The sequence below is a fragment of the Mustela lutreola genome, chromosome X (assembly GCF_030435805.1).
Source record: "Mustela lutreola isolate mMusLut2 chromosome X, mMusLut2.pri, whole genome shotgun sequence".
Classification (NCBI taxonomy): Eukaryota; Metazoa; Chordata; class Mammalia; order Carnivora; family Mustelidae; genus Mustela; species Mustela lutreola.
Genome location: NC_081308.1, coordinates 100,130,732 through 100,151,808, shown reverse-complemented (window position 1 = coordinate 100,151,808; position 21,077 = coordinate 100,130,732). Strand labels below are relative to the sequence as shown.

At 39.3% G+C, this 21,077-nt stretch overlaps 1 protein-coding gene and 1 pseudogene across 1 annotated transcript in view; both read left to right on the top strand.

The window, feature by feature from the left end:
* The window catches only part of LOC131821040 (glyceraldehyde-3-phosphate dehydrogenase-like), a 122,572-nt pseudogene extending 103,242 nt beyond the window's left edge, over positions 1–19,330 (top strand).
* The window catches only part of CT83 (cancer/testis antigen 83), a 58,031-nt gene that overhangs the window by 14,114 nt on the left and 22,840 nt on the right, over positions 1–21,077 (top strand). The gene's annotated exons all lie outside the window — the stretch shown is intronic.

The following is a 21,077-nucleotide window of genomic DNA, read 5'->3' as shown; positions in this document are numbered from 1 at the left end:
ATACAAATAGTCAACAGACACATGAAAATTGCTCAACATCATTCAGCGTCAGTGAAATACAAATCAAACCTCAGTGAAATACCACCTCACACCAGTAAGATGACTAAAATTAACAAGTCAGGAAACAATGGGTGTTGGCAAGGATGCAGAGAAAAGGGAACCCTCCTACGCTGTTGGTGGGAAAGCAAGCTGGTACTGTCTAATATCTCTCTTACTCTCCCTTCTCTCTCCCAATCCTATAGGAGTTTTGCTTTAAAAGGGTAGAAGAAAAGGTCAGATTTCCCATCAGTGGTGGGGAGATGTCTCCTGATATCACTCTGAGGAAAGCTTTGAATCCAATGAGATTGAATATTGGAGTTTTAAATTATATGACTTTTTTTAGAATGGAATCTTGCCATTTGCAATAATGTAGATGGAGCTAGGGAGCATTATGTTAAGCAAAATAAGCCAGTCAGAGAAAGACAAATACCAAACAATCATAGGGGGAGAAAAAGAGAGATGCAAAAACCAAGAAGCAGACTCTTAACTCTAGAAAACAAACTGAGGGTTACCAGAAGGGAGGTGGGCAGGGGGTGGGGGGAAATAGATGGTGGGGATTAAGGAGTGCACTTGTGTTGAGAATTGGGTGATGTATGGAAGTGATGAATCGCTATATTGTACACCTGAAACTATCGTAATACTCTATGTTAACTTACTGGAATTTAACAAAAAACTTAAAAAAGTAAAAAACACATAAATCTTAATGAACAAATAAATAAATTACATGACTTTTTTAATAACTGATTGTGACCAGTGACCAGAAAGCTATGACATCTGGTCAAGATAGTTTTAAGGTATTCGTTACATAATATGAAAGGGATATCAGAAGTACCAGAGTTGAAAGCAATGATGAGAAGGAACAAAAGTTCCATAATTGTGAACCCATTGAGACCACAGAGATAGAGGCCAGTAAACAAGTTCCATCTCCTAAAAATTCAAGAATACATGATATACAGAGTATGCTTGATAATAACTAGCTCTGTGCTGCTACCATCTGAGGATTATGTGTCCTTTTGTTTGTTTTGTTTTGTTTTGTTTGGGGGTTTTTGGCCATTTCCTTTCTGAAGACCAAATCCTTAGGAATCACAGCTTTCCCTTTGCTACTTTTTCAAGTATTCTAATAATACAGCCCCCAGTGAAGAACTTTCCTATTGAAACCCCACAGTACCTAGCAATGTTTCTTGCATTGTGCCTACTTACATAAATATTTGCTTCTGGCAGATTTTACCAAAGGACAAAGGAGTATCAGGATGCAAGCTATCTATGGAGTTCGACAAATTACAGGCCCAGCATCTCACTTATTATCCACACTTGACTAATTTCATGTAAATTCTCACTCAGTGTTTTCTGTTGTTGGTCTTGGTTCTTGTACCTGATTTCCTTTTCAGCTTCATCTGTGGGTTTATACTGTCTTCCCTTGATCGTGTAATCTTATTTTTATTTACCAACCTATTTATCTCCTCTCCTAGGGTATTTGAGGAAGTATCATCCTTCCTGAGTGTTTGCCCCTCACCACCACCCACCATCACCAATCCAGAAAAAAAATCCTCCTGATTCAGTGGCCTCCATGGCCTCAGTATGGATTATCCCTGAACTTGCTTCTTCCCCTTGTGAATTAGCTCAGCTCCCCTAAACTGTCTCTCCTCTCTACCTCTTGTATCTCTTGTCCCTCTCTCTAACAATCTTTCCAGCTAGAAATTCTATTGCTTCTTCAGATGCACACATACACGCAAGCTCTCGTCCTAACCCAGCTGAGACTGCTCATGAAATGACATGTGGTTTTAGGACAATTGTTTATGGATCTCAGCAGATACTAAAAATCTCTCACTGTAGTTAATAAAAAATTGTATGGAACTTTTCAATTTGCTTAGTCATTTCAGAGTCTAGTGGTTCTATTTATTCATAGAAATTAAAACATATTCTTGAATCCAGCTGTAATATAAAATAAATCTAAGCTAAGTATTCACTTCAAAATACATTGCAATAGTCATTTAACTCTGAATACCTTCATATTTCTACTTTATAAAACAATTCTAAATGATGTGTAAATATTGTGGTCTCAATGCAGTTTTAGTCAACTTATTTTCATGAGCTATACTCATATAGCTTTAATAAGAATCAAGGACATTAAAAAATGGCAAATGTAAACAACATATTTAAATTTTTCATTTGTTTTCCTTCCTTTTTGAAATTCTCTCCTTCCCTTATTTTGGTGACCTGGGTATCTCTTCTCTACATGTGTGGTCACTTTTCAATTTCAGTCGGTTGTTTTATTCTCTATTCATCTCTTAAATGTTGATTTCCTTCAATGTTCCATATTGGGACCTCTTTTCACATTATAAGATCTCATGGGTGATCCATCCACTCTTATGACTATGCACAGTATCGATATACAATGAATCTGATGCTGGAAATAGCTATGTAAATAAAGTGAAGTCTTTCATTCAGTTTGTATTCTAGTTAGTGACGGTACAAATAAATATATCGATTGGCAATAAGTGCTATAAAAAATAAAACAAGTTAAGAGAACACGGTGCTTTTTTACAGAAGAGTGTCACTAAAGGCTTTAGCAGGATCGTAACATTGGGTTGGGACTTGAATGAAATGACAAAGTGAGCCATGTAGATATCTGGAAGATATATATTCCTGGCATAGAGAACAGATAGTGCAAAGGCCCTGAGGCAAACACATGCCTGGTAGGTTTAGAGAACGTCAAGACCAGTATGGTGGGAGAAGAATGAGTGAGAGGAGAATATTAGATAAGACAATGAAGTGGGGACTTTATCTAGAACCTCAAAGGCCATCATTAGTTCTTGTCCTTTCACTCTGATTGAAATGGGGAGCCATTTTATAATTTTCATCAGGGACATGGCAGGATATGGCTTATAATCTTTTACACATTTTTAAAAGATTTATTTATTTGTGTATTTGAGAGAGAGAGAGCATGTAAGCTTAAGTGGGGGGAGGGGCAGAAGGAGAAGGAGAGGGAGAGAATATCTTAAGCAGACTCCCCGCTGAGTGCAGAGCCTGATGTGGGGCTCAACACCATGACCCTGAGGTCATGACCTGAGCTGAAATCAAGAGTCAGACGCTTAACTGAGCCACCCTGGTGCCCCATTACACTTTTTAAAACCTATAAATTATATATATTTAAGGTATAAAACATGGTTTGACATACATATACAGAGTGAAATGATCACCACAATCAAGCTAATAAACATACCACTTTCTCACAGTTACCATATTGTATGTGGCAAAAGTACCTGAAATCTACTCTCAGCAAATTTCTAGTATTCAGTACAATATTATTAACTATGGTTATCATGCTGTACATCATATCTCTAGACTTACTCATTTCACATAACTATAACATTGTACTCTTTGACCAGCATCTCCCCATATCCCTCATCCCCCCACCCTTGGCAAACCATTTTACGCTCTGCTTCTATGTATTCAATGTTTAAGATTTCACATGTAAGTGAGATTATGCAGTTTTGTTTTTTCTTTTTGTATGTGGCTTATTTCATAATGCAGAATGTCCTCCAGTTTCATCAATATAGCTATGCTTTAAGAGTCGCAATGACTAATTTGTAATAGACCTTGGTGAGGATTCAAAGCTAGAAGCAGAAAGACCAGTTGGGAAACTGTTGCTATAATCCAGGTAAGAAGGAGTGATGATTTGCCCTAGGTTGGTAGCAGTGAAGTAGGGAAAAATTAGGACATTGAGAATAAACTTCAAACTTTGAGCTGACTGGATTGTGGTTTGTTTACTTGTTTGGATGAAGGTAGGGGCTCAAAGATGATTCTTCATTTTTTGACCTGTCCAACTAGTTAAGTCTATGTCTGTATCCAGACCTCTAGATCCACATAAATACAAATCCCCTACCCACTGAATTACTTCCACTGGTTGTCCCAGGACATCTCAGATTCAAAAGTAAACTCATCTTCCTCTAAGTTACTCCTTCTTTGAATAAATTGCATGTCCATCCACCGAATGTCCATATGCTTTTTTCCTCACCCTCTCCCAATCTAAGTATTCCACAGATCTTACTGAAAACATAAAATATCTTCTGTTTGTCCATTTCTTTCTCCACTCTCCTTCCCTTTGCTGCCTTATTTCATGTCCTCAGCCATTGCCTGGACTATTGCAGTACTTACGTAACTGATATTGCTACTACAACTGATATTGCTCAACCATTTCTAATAGATTCGTAGCACCCAGTATAGCACTTAATAAAAAGTAAGTAATTAATTTTGTTGAATTAAATTTATATACGAACTCCTGGATGATGATCATATATGTCAACTCAGGTGGACCATGGTACCCAGATATTTGGTCAAAACTTAAATCTAGATGTTGCTGTAGGGGTATTTTTAGATGAGTTTAATATTTTAAAAAGTGGACTTTGGGTAAAGAAGATGACCTTCCATAGTGCAAGTGGGGGAGTGAGCCTCATCTAAGAGATCAGTTAAAAGCCTTAAGGACACAAAGACTCATGCCCTGAGAAAGAGAGATTTTTGCCAGCAGACTGCCTTTGGACTTGAGCTGCACCAACCGTTTCTTGAGTCTGTAGCTAGTCAGCCTACCCTGCAGAATTGGTCTTGCCAACCTCAGCAGTTGTATGGTTATATGAAGCCATTGTGATTGTGTGTGTGTGTGTGTGTGTGTGTGTGTGTGTAGGAACCAATAATATATATATTCTGTTTCTCTGAAAAATACCTAGCAAGTACAACCTGTGCATCAGGGCATAAAATTTCAGTGACAGATCTAATAATACTTCATCCTATAGGCTGACGTTATTTAAAAGTATTTATAATAATCTCTTACTCTGGGACACAGCCAGTTGAAATTCAACTTGGAAACAGAAATTAAAGGAACCACACAATTTACTAGCACTTCATAGCACCAATTAGCAAGACACTTGCTCAGATTAGCAAGTCCCTTTCCTGAGCCTACTTCCAATTGGCACCCCCCAGTAGAGTCAACTAACCCAACCCACTTGCTGACTCTGCTGCAAAAGGAATATATGACCTTCGATATATATCTTGGCAATGAAGCATCAAGCCAGTTCGAGCACTACCAATATTTTAAAAGTGTACCCTGCTTCTAGTAAATTTCAGTTTTTTGCCTTACTACATGACATCAAGATCTCCCTTTATGGTCCAATTCTTACATTTGGGTCACGGTTTTGCTTTTCAAGAGTCTTTGCCTCATAAATTTCTCTCTCTCTCTCTCTCTCTCTCTCTCTCTCTCTTTCTCTTTAGTGTTTTTGCCCCCAGATACTAGAGTTCTAACCTTGAATCATTTCTGTCTTCAGTCAGTCTCTTCTGAGACTGTGTTTCTTATCTGGCAATCTATCTGCCTGATGTCTGTTTCTGGAACTCCTTGATGCCAGGTCTCCCTGAGTCTACACTTCCTTACCATATATACCCTAGCCTCATGGATTTATCGACTCTCAGTGTTCTCAATGTCCTTTTGTGCCTTTTGCCCATCCTAGTACTTGCTGGTTGTACGTCAGTCCTGACAGGGAGTGTCATGGCTGCAATTCAAGGAGCTGCCACCAGCTAGCTGTATAATGGCACACATGCTAGTAGGGGACAATTGTCTGAGAGGGTAGGCAATTTTGTCAGGGGAGAGAGAGAAAAATTCATACATGTGACCCAGGTTATAATGTTTCAGATATATCTTATATATTAACATGAAAGTGCTAATGTACAGATTTTATCTAACTTATCTCACTGTCGCTGAAGAAGATCAGCCAAATAGAAGTGCTTATTAGAGTTGGAAATCCAGAATCAACCTCTGAAAAACAAATGTGTGAGGACAAAAAGGCAAAATACCTGATTTTACAAGCATGCTATATAGTAGATGCACCAAAAGGCACAACATCAAGAGAATAGGAAGATGAAACTACAGATCTGAAGACTTCTGACACATCAGGCTGTATTAAAGCCATTGAATAGGTTATGTACACTAAAGGACAATGAAAGAGACAGAAGGAGATGCTAAAAGTTGGAAAAGTTTGAGTGGGCCATTGAGAATTCATGTTCCGGTGTCCACATTTTTCTTCCCTTAATATTTAAATGCCCTTTCACCGAACAACTTTAAGCCTCATCTCCCCTAGAGAAACAACATAATACTAGTGATTTAGAAAACTGATCTCTAAACATTTTTGACTACACTCCTAGATCAGTTTGTGACTTTTTTTTTTTTAAAGTAATCTCTACCCCCAAGATGGGGCTTGAACTCATAACCCTGTGTTTGAGAGTCGCTTACTGTACCAACTGAGCCTTACCTGTAAGCACCCTTACAATCCTAAAGCAGTTTTTAAAAAGCACATTTAATATACGTACTCATATTTATAAGTTGTAGACATAATAGGTACGTTAAGAAACTTCAAAAAAGGCTTATACATAGATATGGTTAAGTTTAGGAAGTGTTATCAAATATCATACAGATACTTCATGGTTCTAAACATTGTTGAAATGTTGGTACAGATTTATGTTAATTTTTTTAAGATTTTTTATTTATTTATTTGACAGAGAGAGATCATAGTAGGCAGAGAGGCAGGCAGAGAGAGGGGAAGGGAAGGAAGCAGGCCCCTGCTGAGCAGAGAGCCTGATGCGGGACTCCATCCCAGGACCCTGAGATCATGACCTGAGCCGAAGGCAGCGGCTCAACCCACTGAGCCACCCAGGCGCCCCAGATTTATGTTAATGTTTAAAGTGGGTAGTTTTTAAGGTTTTGCTAATCAGTATAGCTTTATACTATCAATACATAGCTCAGGACACACTGTACATTAGAAGTGGGAGTCATTCATTGTTAATGATAGTGTATGTACATCTGTGTTTCACGTAGATTCCAGAAAACTTTAAAAATACATCTTGGCCACCTTCCAACCAGATCTGTTTGTGCCATCATTTTCATTCTGTTTATGAGTGGCTAAAAAGAAAAACAACGGGTACTAGAACTGTCAGCCCCAACTCTTCTTGTTGGTTTGTGCTTACATTTCAGGATCACCTATAATCAAAGTATTCTTAAATAAATAAACAACTTGCCCGTTGAAAACTGCATAATAGGGGCACCTGGGTGGCTCAGTCGTTTAAGCATCTGCCTTCTGCTCAGGTCATGATCCCCAGAGTTCTGGAATCCAGCCCCACATCTGGGTCTGGCTCCCCATTGTGTGTGTTGGGGGGGGTTCTGCTTCTCCCTCTACCCTCCCCACACACTCGCACACACACTCATGTATGAGCTTCCTCTCTCAAATAAATAAATAAATAAAATCTTTTTTTAAAAAAGGAAACTGCATAATGTAATCCACAAATGCACTAAAATGAGCACACGGAAATGGGAACATGTGGCAATATGCCAAAAGCAGCAGAGCATTATTCCCTTCTCCAAAGAGGGAAATGCCCAGGGTTCCCTGGGACAGGCTATGTACTCAGTGTAATGTTTGAGCATCTGACACGCACATCTAGTGAGAGTACCTGTGCCAATCTATAATATGAAATATTGGTACCTGTTAGCTTTTTGTTTTCACTTAAATATGTAATTTATTATTAACTTCTAGAACCCAAGTGACCTTCTTGCACACTTGCTAGTGTAAATGTATCCACCTTTTTTTTAAAAAAGTTTATTTATTTATTAGTAATCTCTGTACTCAACATGGGGCTCGAACTCAAAACCCTGAGGTCAAGCCTTCCATGCTCCTTCAGCTGAGCCAGTCGGGAGCCCATGCATGAATTCACTTTAAAGATCATGACTTTAGAGCATGGATTTACTGTGGTAGATCTGGGTTTCCGTCTCAGTTCCACTGCTTACCAGCTCAGCGAACTCAGGCAGACACGACTTCCCTAGGTCTCATTTTTCTCGTCTATAAAATGTAGATGTGACCATGTTTATTTCACAGGGTTGCAAGAACCAAATGAGATAATGGGTGTATAACAATTGTGGCCAACTTCAGTACATAATTAATACATGGCTTATTTTGTCCATTATTAGCAGGATTATTTTTCTAGGCTCAAAATCTCCAGAAATGCATCACTAAGGAGGGAAGGGAAATGCCTTGTGGATAATAGAATCATCTTAGAGGACAGCCATTTGGGATGAGATTCTCTCTAACATTGGCCATGCTTAAGGGATCCATGAGCTCACAGGGAATAAATCAATTGAATAACTCCATTGATTCCTGGAGAGAACATTTTCACCACTGTTAACTTTCTGGGATACCGTACATTTCTCTGGCTTGTTTATTGTCTGATTGGTACTTCTCAGAGAGGTAAATTCATATCGACTTGCTTAATCTTATTCTTCATCTTTGCTTTCTATTTCAAACCAAAGTTTTAAAGATTTAGCAAGGGTTAAGACACTTAGTAGATGAATTTCAGTCATTTTCCCTCTATATATCAATTATAACTGATTAAACATTTTTTCTTGATAAACTTCCGAGTCACTTTGCTCAGTAACACATGACACCAGTGAAATTTGTGTTACCCTCGCAATCTAATTTTTCAGTGCTAATGTTTCGGTTGCCTCTTCATGACTTTCCCTGGTGCATTTCAGCAAAAACAACCCCAAGGGAGGAAACACAACTCTTGTTTCACACAAGCCGTATATTAAATTATTCTGCCGCCCTACAGTTCATTATTGTCAAATACTGTGTATACTGTTTTTGTACTACTTCTGATTCACTGGGATTTAGTCAGACAAAAGAGTGAAATCTTGCTCTCATGAATTGTTAAATTCATTTTGAAAACCGGTGAATTTGATCATGAGAGGCTACTCAGTAAGTTTCTCCCCTTTCAAAGACCTCCCTCACAAATAAGTATTGTTATTTCTGTTCCTGCTTCATCTCCGGGAGGATCCCTGATGCGACATTTATCACCAATCCTGCCTCAGGTGTCACTAGGTCACCATACGAAGTTGGGGGGGCTTTTGATACCAAAGTAACAAAAAAGAAAGAAACAATCTGAAACACTTCACATTTTAGGGAAAACATCTCTTTGAAAGAGTGAACCATTTGGGAAGCCCTAACCTGTTCCATGGCCTCCAGCTCAGAAAAAAATTTACCTACACTGGTTTAATATTCTCACCTCATGTTATTAACACAAACGAAGTCTGTCAATTAGCAGTATCTTTGGATTAACCAGACTTCTCTTTAAATAATTCAAACAGCGGAGTCGACAAAGGGGGATGATGAGCCATCCATGCATGAAGAGGGATTTGAAGCAGGTTGTTTCCTTCTTCTTCTTCTTTTTTTTTTTTTTTTTTTTTTTTTAGGTTGTTTCCTTCTTGACGCTGGGGTGGAAGAGAAATTATCTGAAAGAAAGGCAGAACAGTTTTATTAATAGCAAATAAAATAGATAATTTTGGATCAAGCAGCACTTTAAGAAGCAGGTCCGGCCTGCTTGGAATCCCACAGTAGGGGGCAGGGGTTGTATTTAAGGCAGACTGAGGGCACCAAGTTTTAGGTAGCTCTGAGGACACTGGTATGTGTCCCAAATCAAAGACAACCCCTCTTGCTTGTCTTAGCAATGTACCTTGAACTGACCCTTCGCCTTGGAAAAGGGTGAAAAAATAAGAGAATCCTGACCCTTTATTTCATGATCCAAAACCAGGACCTACAACTGAGTTGACCATTATGTTCTGGGCTTGGAGGTCGACCTGGCTACTCATTCAGTAAATTGTCTTTAAAATCTGAACGTGGGAGCCCACCCATTTCCTTAGATTGAAGTCTCCCTCAATTCCTGTGTCCTGATCCTTTCTGGGAAGATATAAATGAAGATCTTGTTCATATTCTAAAGGTGAATATTTACGATTATTGTATCCATAAAAAAAAAAACTGTATCGAATCTATTAAGGTCAAAATTGTTCTGTATTCTGCCTACTGAGATTTTCCAAGGAGTGTATGTGGAGTGGTTGAATATTCTTTGTAAATGTTTGGTCCACGTGTCTCACATTGTTAGTCACCTTGTTCTCCCTTCTAATGAATTGCGACCTGAGAGGCTGGGAGATTGAATTTGTCCCCATTCTGGGGACAAGCTAAGAAAGCCCGCTGAGAGCCTCCGGTACTGTGTATCATTTTGATGTTTGAGGTAAAATACCAAAATAAATTGGTTCCCCAAAGAAAGATATCAAATGCATACTAAAGAACTCTTGCCGTCTGCCATTCCCATCAAACGCCCAGCGATGCTGCCATAAAAGTGACTGATTTGTATTCCCTTGTATCATCTCGTGTGTTCTCCCTCTCCACCCAGCCCATCTGGCGGGTTTCTGCAGACAGTACCCTGCACAGTTACTGTGAATGGAGCATGGCCTGTTGAGGAAGAAAATCAATAATCAGTTTCTTTTGCTCTTTCTATTGGAGGCAGGCATGCTCTGCTCCATTGAAGAAACCATCTCGTAGATTACATAGTAACTTTCATTACCTTAAGTTTTTTATAAGACTTAACCTATAATGCCTTGGTTTTCCTCCTTCAGTTCTGCCTCATTCCCATTGCTCCTTTTTGTCTCTCTTGTATGCTCCCAGGCAATATCTCTTCACTATTTTAGGCACTTTCTTTATTTCTTTCAGTCTAGAAATGCTAAACCATGTGTTAACAGTTTACCACAAACCTCTTTTTCCTCCTTTTCAGTAATAACTACAAGAGAGTCTTCCCCACCCTGCTTGCACACACCAAGTTTTGTTGGTTTTTATGTGTATGGGTAGTAAAGTCTTAATGACCCAAAGTACATTCTGCCAGTGAAGTCTTATATCATGTTTTCAATGGTAATTCTCTTAGTTTAGGACAAGAATGGATGTCGAACCAACTTGGTTTATGAACTTCCAGCTCTCTGTCAGTCTGTGTCTACGGACTTCGATCAGGGGCTGGATTTAAAGAGATAGCGCCACCCTGAACATTTCAGCAGCAGGAAGAAATCGAATGACTGGGAAACTAGGAGATGGTCTTGATTATGTCTCAGTGGGAAGCTTTCTGTTTCACAGCTCAATGTTTCGATCCCAGACTGAACAGATGCTCTCTCACTTGACTTTCAAAAGAAGGAAATCTGTGCTTAATGGGTATGATTTTTCCTTTGAAGATGATGAAGTTCTAGAACTAGACAGTGGTGATACTTGTACAACACTATGAATGTACTAAATACCGTTGAATTGCACACTTTGAAATGGTGAATTTCATGCTCTGTGTATTTTAAGACAATAAAAAAAAAAGGAAAAAAATCTAGAGAAAAAAGAACAGGACCAAAATTACAAAGAAAATCAAGTCCCCCTTGGTAACCCCCAACTGCCCTTTTCCTACTCATCTGCAAATCTCTAGCCCTCCTTTCCCTAACTGTAGGATGATTTTTGCTCTCTCTGTCTATACAGAGACACTTTTTTCTGTTTCTTTCAGGTCTGCCTTTCTGACTCAGTGCTGTGTTGTCCAGGTCACATCTACATTGTCTCCTCAACCTTGCCAATAATCATATAAATTCTCAATCCATTTATAGTGTAAGAACATACCCACCCTTTGGATGCCAGTGTTTCTACTGAAATGGCTCTGTCTTTTCCAGAAAGTGATCAGTGTGGAACACACTAGTGGAAACCAGGAAGATTGTGGCATCGCGTGTTATTGTTAAAGAAGCATAGGGTTTGGAATCAAAGGAATCCACCCTACAACTTAGTATATGCCATGGTAAAAGTGAATTATCATGAGCCTCAATTTTTATCTATAAAAATGAGAGAACACCTGTCTCAGAGGGGAGTTGTAACCTATAAAGATGAATAAGTTTAAAATGGTGTTACGTACAAGACACAGTCGATAAATATGAGCTCCATCTCCTGTGTCATCTAGCTCTGTCACTAATTAAATGTAGAGTCATCACCAAGTTCTTGAACCTTCTTAGCTTCCATTTCCTCTGAGTAAAATGAGGGAGAAGAACAATGGCTTAACAGTAAGACAGAAGATGGCTAGATCTTGAACAACACCAAAAAGCTACACCTTTCTAAAATTCCTCTGGGTTATTTTCATTTTAAGCCATGCAGGACTCAGTTGCATGCAGACCCCTATCCTTATCATTCAATGAAGAACAGGTCCATTAGGTAATTATGTTCTATTTTACAGAAATCCAACTGGCAATTTCCAAAACGCACAGAATCAAATGTTATGATCTTGAATTATAAAAGCAAATCTACTGAGCACGTGTTTGTCTTACGGAGTAAACACTCAGAAAGATGGAGCTTCTTTTTATTTTTTATAGATTTTTAAAAAGATTTACGTATTTATTTGAGAGGGGAGAGAGCATGTGAGCATGTGTGAGTTGTAGAGGGGCAGAGGAGGAGACTCTCAAGAAGACTCCCCACTAGCGCAGAGCTCAACTCCATGACCCCTAAGATTATGACCTGAGTCAACTAGGAGTCAGACATTTAATCACCTGAGCCACGCGGGTGCCCCAGAAAGATAGAGCTTCTAAAATATTTTGAATTTTTCTTGTTCAAGCCAGCCTAAATAGCCTCATCTTGGGGAGTCTTTCATCAAACTAGTTTACTCAACTTTTTTGTCCCACTAGGCTAACAGAAAATGCAGAATTTCATCATTAGATATTTTGAAGTTCTTGGAATAAAAATATATGCAAGTTAACAACAAATGTCTTTTATGCAAATATTTTTGTCCCAGTAATATATCCTAGTTGATTCTAAGTTACTTAAAAATTCCTTCTTTTGTCTACTTAACCACTCATGTGCAAAAATTGAACCAACAAAAAGTGTGTGATTTGTCAAACATTGTGTTTCTCTGCCCTTGTGGATTTTGTGGTCTCATAGAGCACATAATGTTAACACACCATACAAATTAATATAAAATCACACTCTAAGGTATGCCACAAGTAAGGGTCCATGGAGTTATGAAACAGTATAATAAGAAGGTCAACCTAAAGCCATGGGTGTCAGGAAAGGGTTATTATTAGGTTATCTTTTCATAATGTCACACAGAAGCCTTCTCTTAACTTTTATATTCTAAGTTGGATAATGCTACCGCTGTTCATTCAGTCACCCATACTTGAATTTCACAATCATCATTGATCTTGCCTTCTTCCTAGACTTAGGCCACCTTCAATCAATCACTATAGCCTATCCTTCTGGACAATATCTCACACCTCTTAGCTTGTGTTTCCATTTCTAATATTGTTCCCCATAATTATTAGCTATTGCCTCTCTGTTGGACTATGAGCATAGTGGTCGTTTTAGTGGGCCTGCTTCTGCCCTTTTCACTCTTCCAGTCCTTTCTAATCACTGAGGTCTGAGCAATCTTTATTAAATCGCTTCAGCGCCTACCCTACCAGTCTGTCCCTAGCTCAGTGATTTTGATGTGTGGAGTGGTTAAAGCCACTGTCTCAACCCAGATTTTCACCCCTGTTTCCCTCTGCTTCCCTACACATACACAAGACTACAGCAATTTCTTACATACCCTCCACATTTTCTATTTCTTCTAGACTCTACTGTTCCCTCTGCTTAGAGTGGCCTCTCCTCCTCACTTGTCTGCCAATGCCAGTCAGTTTTTAAAATCTATTTATTTATTTATTTATTTGAAAGAGAGATTGAGAGAGGAAGAGCACAAGCACAGGCAGGATGAACAGATGGGGAGAGAGACCATACTCCCTGCTGAGCAGGGAGCCCAATGTGGGACTCAATCCCAGGTCCCTGGGATCATGACCTGAGCTGAAGGCAGATGCTTAATCAACTGAACCACCCAGGTGCCCCTATAATCCTTGTTTTCGAAGGTTTCATTCCAGAGCCACTTCCTCTGCTGGGCTTTGGGACTTCTCCCAAGTTGGTATTGATTTCCCACTCTTCTTGAGAACTCCAGGAACGTTTTGTTTATAGCACTTATGTGTTCTATTAGAATGTCTTGTTTCCCTTTGTAGACCATAATCACATAAAGACTTTTTCTTAGATAATTTATATCCACTGTAATGGTTAGTTTAGTTCTTTGGGCAAAGTAGGTGGTATAAGATATCTTTGTTGAGAAAATGAAACAAGAGTAAAATTGCCTGCAACTGTACTGCTATCGGAACAACTCCCCCTTAACTATAAATGTTCTTTAAGTCTCCATTGGCCATCTCTGCTTTCCATAAATATGAGCTTAGCTACATATATTAGATATACAGATATGCAAATCTATAAGGCTTCAATATACACTCTTTTCATGAATAGAAAATCTATACAATTTCTGTCATTCACTCACTTTTACTTTGCAGTCTGACTTTTAATCCACCCATTTTCCAATAGCAAAGGAGATGAAATGCTTTCTCCAGAGGCAATGCTGTTGATGCCCTGCTGTGAATCACTGAGAAAACAGCCTTGGAGCAGGAACTTTGCGGCATTTCTTCAAGTAGACTTTCCATAGGTCACTTCTAATGTTTGTGTATCTTTAACTCGTTTTCATCCAGTGAATTCATTTACATAGTGGACTAAAATTCAAAAAAGAAAAAAAAATGGTTCTGCTTTACAATTCATGGCATGATGCTTAAAACTTCAAAAATAGTTTGATTTATACAAAGACATAGGTCTCATTGGTTGGATGATGTCCAGTACCTTTTGACAAATAGGACCCAAAGCCAGTGAGTTTCCAAGAATAAAGGTAAAATGTCTCCCAAATTTATACAGAGATCACGGACTATATCTATATTACTATAGATTTATCATGTCCTAGAAGTGATCAGGCATTTCATGTTTTGTAGGATGGACATGAACTAACATGCAAATCTGCTCATCATTCTAGAGTCTGTAAGAAGTTTAACTAGCCTAGCTGAAGTTCTTTTTTGAACTGAGAAAGATTTAAATAAAAATGAAAACTAGTCCTTATAACATTGAAGCCCTCTGTATTGAAGTTCTCTGCTTTTTGTTTTTTCTACGGATTACCAATAGTCTTTGTTATGAAGGATACATCCCTTTAGGAATTGCAAAATAGGTTGCATGTTTCCTCTGGAACCCTCCTTCTGGGGTGCCTTGGTGTCTCATTTGGTTAAGCAACTGCCTTCAGTTCAGTTCATGATCCTGGAGTCCTGGGATCGAGTCTCGCCTCGGGCTGCCTGGTCAGTAGGGAATCTGCTTCTCCCTTTGACTCTCTCCCCACTTATGCTCTCTCTCTCTTACTCTCATTCTCTCTCAAATAAATAAATAAAATCTTTAAAAAAGAAAAAAAAAAGGTCTGTGGAACCCTCTTTCTGTCTCCCTTCCTTGGTGTCTTTCTCTTACTGCTGTCAGCTGTTATATAAGGTCCTTCACTGTGATAATCTTTTCCTTTCCAGCCCAGACTTAAACCACTTTTCCACATCAAAAATTATCCCATTTCTTAAGAAGTCACACAGATAAGTGCTTCTCAGCCTTTACTGTGCACGTGGGACTGGGTTGGAGCTCTCGATTCTACATTTCTAACCAACTTCTTGGTTAGCAGATCCTCACATCTGCTAGTTTGGGGACAGCACTTTGAATAGCAGGGTTTTAGGTGGCAGAAAAATATTTTAATCAACTTCATTTTGATCATCTAATAATGGCTTCAAAAGTTTTACTCTGTTCAGAAAAGTGTACATTGTTAAATCTTCAATAACTCATATGCAAATATGATATGGAATTTCAGAATACTACAGTAATACCCACGGGAGAAATATTAAGGGGACAATTGTCACTGAATGTCTCAAATCATGCAACAGAATAGATGGATGCTTTGCTTACAAAAACAGCAGGGGGGACTCGGGCAGCAGATATTAATCACCCACTTTATGGATGAGGAAACTGAATTCTAGCAATATTAACTAACTGGTCTGAGGTCACGAAGATGGTAATTGAAACAGGTTTTGAATACTGATTTTTCTGACTAGAAAAATCCATGATCTTTCTAAAATGTAATTGCACCTACCTGATAACTAAAGAAATTTATCAGAGTCATAGGCTGATAAATCCTTCAAAGGATTTTAAGATTCTAAAAATTTAAGTATCAGGTAGATGCAACTGGATTCTGAGGGGAGAGAAAACAACACTTGTTAATTCATTTTCTAATAATACACACACATGCACACGTGCATAATATTACTAAAAGCCAAAAGTAAAACTTAATATTCAAATAAATCTCTGAACTTTATATGTGGTGAAGTTGATTCAAAAAAGGTAGGAATGAACATTCAAAAGTCATAGCTGAATTTAAGTAAATAACTTGCTAAAAGGTAGTTTTGTTACTATTTTTTAGAGTTGTATGAATTTTTGTTCAACCTTTTATTTTCTTATCAGTTTGTAGACTTTCATTATTTATTTATTTAAAGCTTGACTCTTCTCTGAGTGTAATTTTAATATACTCTCTACTGAATTCTTACAATATAATTTGGAATAAAATTCAAGGAACAATAATGGCAGTAGGATTCTAAGTCCAATGTACAACAGGCTGATCTCAAAATAGAGTCCAGAATAATGGTTCCCATTATCAGCTTTAGGAATGAAAGAGACCAAGAAATAAATAAGATGTAATGGGAAGAAAAAAAAGTCAAGTTCATTTTATTTATTTCTCTGTATTCAATCAGCCATGGCCATTTCTTATAGCTGAATAAATAAAGCAAAACATAAGAGCTAGTATCTTAAAACATGTATAGAATGCAGTAATAATCATAGGCAGCAATATTCTTTCAATTGAAATGACTGCAATTTTGTCGACATAGTTTTTCTCCGAAGTCAAATGTACCCATATTTTAAACCATTTTTCACATCCAGTCTGTTCTTCAATAGTTACAGGGCTCCATTAACAGGGAGACGAGAGGACAACATTCCTTTCAAACTTATTATATGACTTGGGTCAAGGGTTCCACCGAATCCTCATTGGGTTCAACTTATTATCTCCTCTCCAGGCCAGGTTCTCATGCAAAAATACTGAACTATGTCCAATGTGTAGAACTTCACATGTCTCAAGCAGGATCTGTTATTTTGCTGAGACGATGCTTTCTAAACCATTGAAATGGTGGGCTCACCCACATCCTGGCCCCTGAAGATTGCGTGGAACAGTTTCATTTCCACCTCAGATATACTTCGCTATCTTTTTTTAATGAGCTCATCATCCATAATGCATCTCTTTTCTCTTCTGGTCGTGAATTACCCTGGCCATCGTGGCCGGTTTCTCATTGCATTTGCTCACTCCTTCGATTTCTCTAACTTGCAAGTGTCCTTGGTAATGCCCTACCAGTAATTTTAGATCACCCGGCCACTGAGTGGAAATGAACAATCTCAGCAATTACCAGGCATCATTTTAACTACGTGAGGTCCACACAGGGATAGTCAACAACCTAAACTCAAGAAATGATACAAAGCAAATCATAGGTTATTTCAATCAAAGATACACATGCTATGTGACGTTTGTTCATTATACCAACATGATGTGAGGAGTGTCGTCAAATGTGTCCTATACTAGTCTGAAAATAAGATCCTTAAAGGCCATAAAGTTTCGTTGCAGTCTTTGTAGTTATGTTCTTTTTAAAAAAATTTTTTTAAGATTGTATTTATTTATTTGACAGATAGAGACCACAAGTAGGCAGAGAGGCAAGCAGAGAGAGAGAGAGGAGGAAGCAGGTTCCCCGCTGAGCAGAAATCCTGATGTGGGGCTCAACCCTAGGACCCTGGGATCATGACCCAAGCCGAAGACAGAGTCTTTAACCCACTGAGCCACCCAGGCACCCCCAATTGTATGTTCTTATGTTTGAGATTGAGTCAGAAAGTGCTCTTTTTCCATGCGAGAATGGCAAAATGAATACATCTCCTCATAAATGATCATGAAGGCAGGTAGAAAAGCCTACCAAACATACTCTCATACTGTTGAATGGAATCAGTGTTATTTGAAATATATTAGAACAGCAGCCTATTAAACTCTAAAAAGGAATGTATATAGTAGCTTCATCCAATGTGGCAAACTGAACTAACACCAAACTGGGCTCGAAGGACATATAAATACTGAATAAAATATAGCTATTCTTTAAAAGATTTTTATTTATCTATTTGAGAGATAGATAGAGAGAACAAGCAGAGGGAGGGTCAAAGGGAGAGGGAGAAGCCAGCTCCCCACTGAGTAGGGAGCCCAACAGAGGGCTCAAAACCAGGACCATGAGATCATGACCCAAGCCAAAGGCAGACACAACTAACTGAGCTACCCAGGCACCCCATAGCTATTTTAATAATCATGAAGCTTGAAAGAAAAATTCCCAGAAGACAGAAGTCTAAAAAGAACTCAAGTTATCAGCTCCTCCCTGTTCAACAGACAGCCCCATTTTCTGATGCATTGTCAGCCATGGACCCGAGACACCATGGTGAAAGTCAGAGTAAACAGATTTGACTGTATTGGGCTTTTAACTCTGGCAAAATGTATATTGTCACCATCAATGACCCCTTCGTTGACCTCAACTACGTGGTCTACATATTCCAGTATGATTCCACCCATAGAAAATTCAATGGCATACTCAAAGCTGAGAATGGGAAACTTGTCATCAATGGAAAGCCCATGTCCATCTTCCAGGAGCAAGATCTCACTAACATCAAATGGAGTGATGTTGGTACTGAGTATGTTGTAGAGTCCAGTAGGGTCTTTACCACCATGGAGAAGACTGGGGCTCCTTTGAATTGTGGGGCCAAGATGGTCATCATCTCCGCCCCTTTTGCCTATGCCCCCATGTTTATGAGGGATGGGAACCATGAGAAGTATGACAACTCCCTGGAAGATTGTCAGCAATGCCTCCTGCACCAACTGCTTGGCCCCTCTGACCAAGGTCATCCAAACAACTTTAGCATCATGATCCACGGTCCACGTCTTCACTGTCATACAGAAGACCATGAATGGCCCCACTCGGAAGCTGTAGCATGATATCTGAGTGGCTGCCCATGACATCATCCCTGCTTCCACAGGTGCCACAAAGGCTGCAGGAAAGGTCATCGCTGAGCTGAATGCAAAGCTCACTGGCATGTCCTTGCATGTTCCCACCCCTAATGTGTCATTCATGGATCTGACCTGTTGCCTGGAGAAAGCTGCCAAATAGGATTACATCAAGAAGGTGGTGAAGAAGCAGGCATCAGAGGGCCCCCTCATGGGCATCCTGGGCCATACTGAAGACCAGGTTGTCTCCTGCAACTTTAACAGTGACACCCATTCCCATTCTTCCACCTTTGATGTTGGGGCTGGCATTGCCTTCCATGACCACTTTCTCTAGCTCATTTCCTGGTATGACAATGAATTTGGCTACAGCAACCAGATGGTCAACCTTATGGTCTACATGGCCTCCAAGGAGTAAGTACCACATGGACCAACCAGCTATAGCAAGAGCAAGAGGAAGAGAGAGGCCCTTGGCTGCTGGGGAATCCTTGCTTCAACTCATCACCCAACACACACTGAGACTCTCCCAACCTTTATACAGTTTGCATCCCTGACTCCCTGAAGAAGGGGAGGGACTTGGGGAGCCTCTACGTTGTCATGTACCATCAACAAACATACTGTGTCCAGCCAAAAAAAAAAAAAAAAAAACACACACACACACACACACAAAGGACTCAAAACCAGGGGGATATAGATTAGCTAGTTATTATGGTGATGTAAGGGCTCTCTGAACGACATATCTAACAAGGATTCCACAAGTAGAAGATAAGAAGTGTGGAAAAAACAGCAGTGAAAAGAGGGGAAAATTTAAGAAAGATATGAATACTCAGGTCGAAATGGATCCAATGGAGATGAATCAAACTAAAGTGACCTGTAGAAAAAAGGTAAGGAAACTGTAGAATAGCAAATGCAAATGAAAAGATTACAAATAATCCAAAGAAGGATATTTTCCCCCAATAAAATGGCAATCATGTGGACCATAGATTTCGTTATCAACAACACACACCAGGAGGCAGTGGACATCTATGATTCGACAGCTGAGGGAAAATAACTGCCCACCTAAGGCTGCTAAATATTCAAGAGTGAATATGAAAAAAGACATTTTCAGACAGCCACTGAATGAATTTACCACTCACAAATGCTTACCGAAAGCGTGTCCAAAGATTATTCTAAAATGAAAAAGAGGCTGACTCTTGAAAGAAGTAATGGAAATGCAAAAGGACAGTGGTGAACAAGAAGTGGGCACATATGTGAGGAAAGCTTATGAGGCATCACTTGTAAAACGTATACTACGAGGACTACTTTGGGCCAAGTTTAAAAACAAGCTGGGACCTCCACTTCTGGGAAGACAGAGGTGGATTTTCCCTATCCCTCCTGCTAAGTACAACTAAAAATGCTGGACATTATATATAAAACAAACATATAAAGACTCTGAAAGGTGGAAAAGAAAGCAAGTCAGTTGTGGACTTTTGCAACCAAAGAATGGCACACTGCTGAGTTCTCAGATAGAAGGATAGATACTTGATAAAAAGACATAGAAATAGATACATCTCTATCCCATGAATATCAACAGGAGCAGACAAAAAAGCTTTAGCTAGACTTATTGTCTCTAGCCAAAGAACCAGGAAGGGGGGAGCTTAATAAGACAAAAACCTTTTAGACAACAACCAGTCTACTGCATTCAAACACCACAGAAGAAATTGTAACCTGACTCCCACCCATGAAAGCAAAGGTGGAAGGGGGAAACAAGACACCCACTCTCACGAAGCTCTAACAAGGTTCTCCAACACCACTGATTAGATGGTTCAGAGAAAGCCATATTAAAAGCAGGGACTTTTATCCCCACGGCCTGTTAATCAATCCCACCCCCCATGGTGTCAGAGGGTATGATGTGGGGAGCCTGAGCTTACACTCCACCCACTGTCCATGAGGCATTGTGCTCCCTCCCTGCTGGAGTTGTCTAAGAGGAGGTCTAGTGGAGAGTCAGGACATTTACCATTTTGTAGAAGAAAGGAAGTGAACCCACCCTGTGGTGTCAGTGGGAACCACATGGCTGGAAGTCCAATCCTATCCAACAGAAATGAGTGCACCCCACTCCAATGCCGGTGTTGGTGGAAACCAAGCTGGGAACCTTTACTTATACTCCCTTATGGTAATAAGGCAGC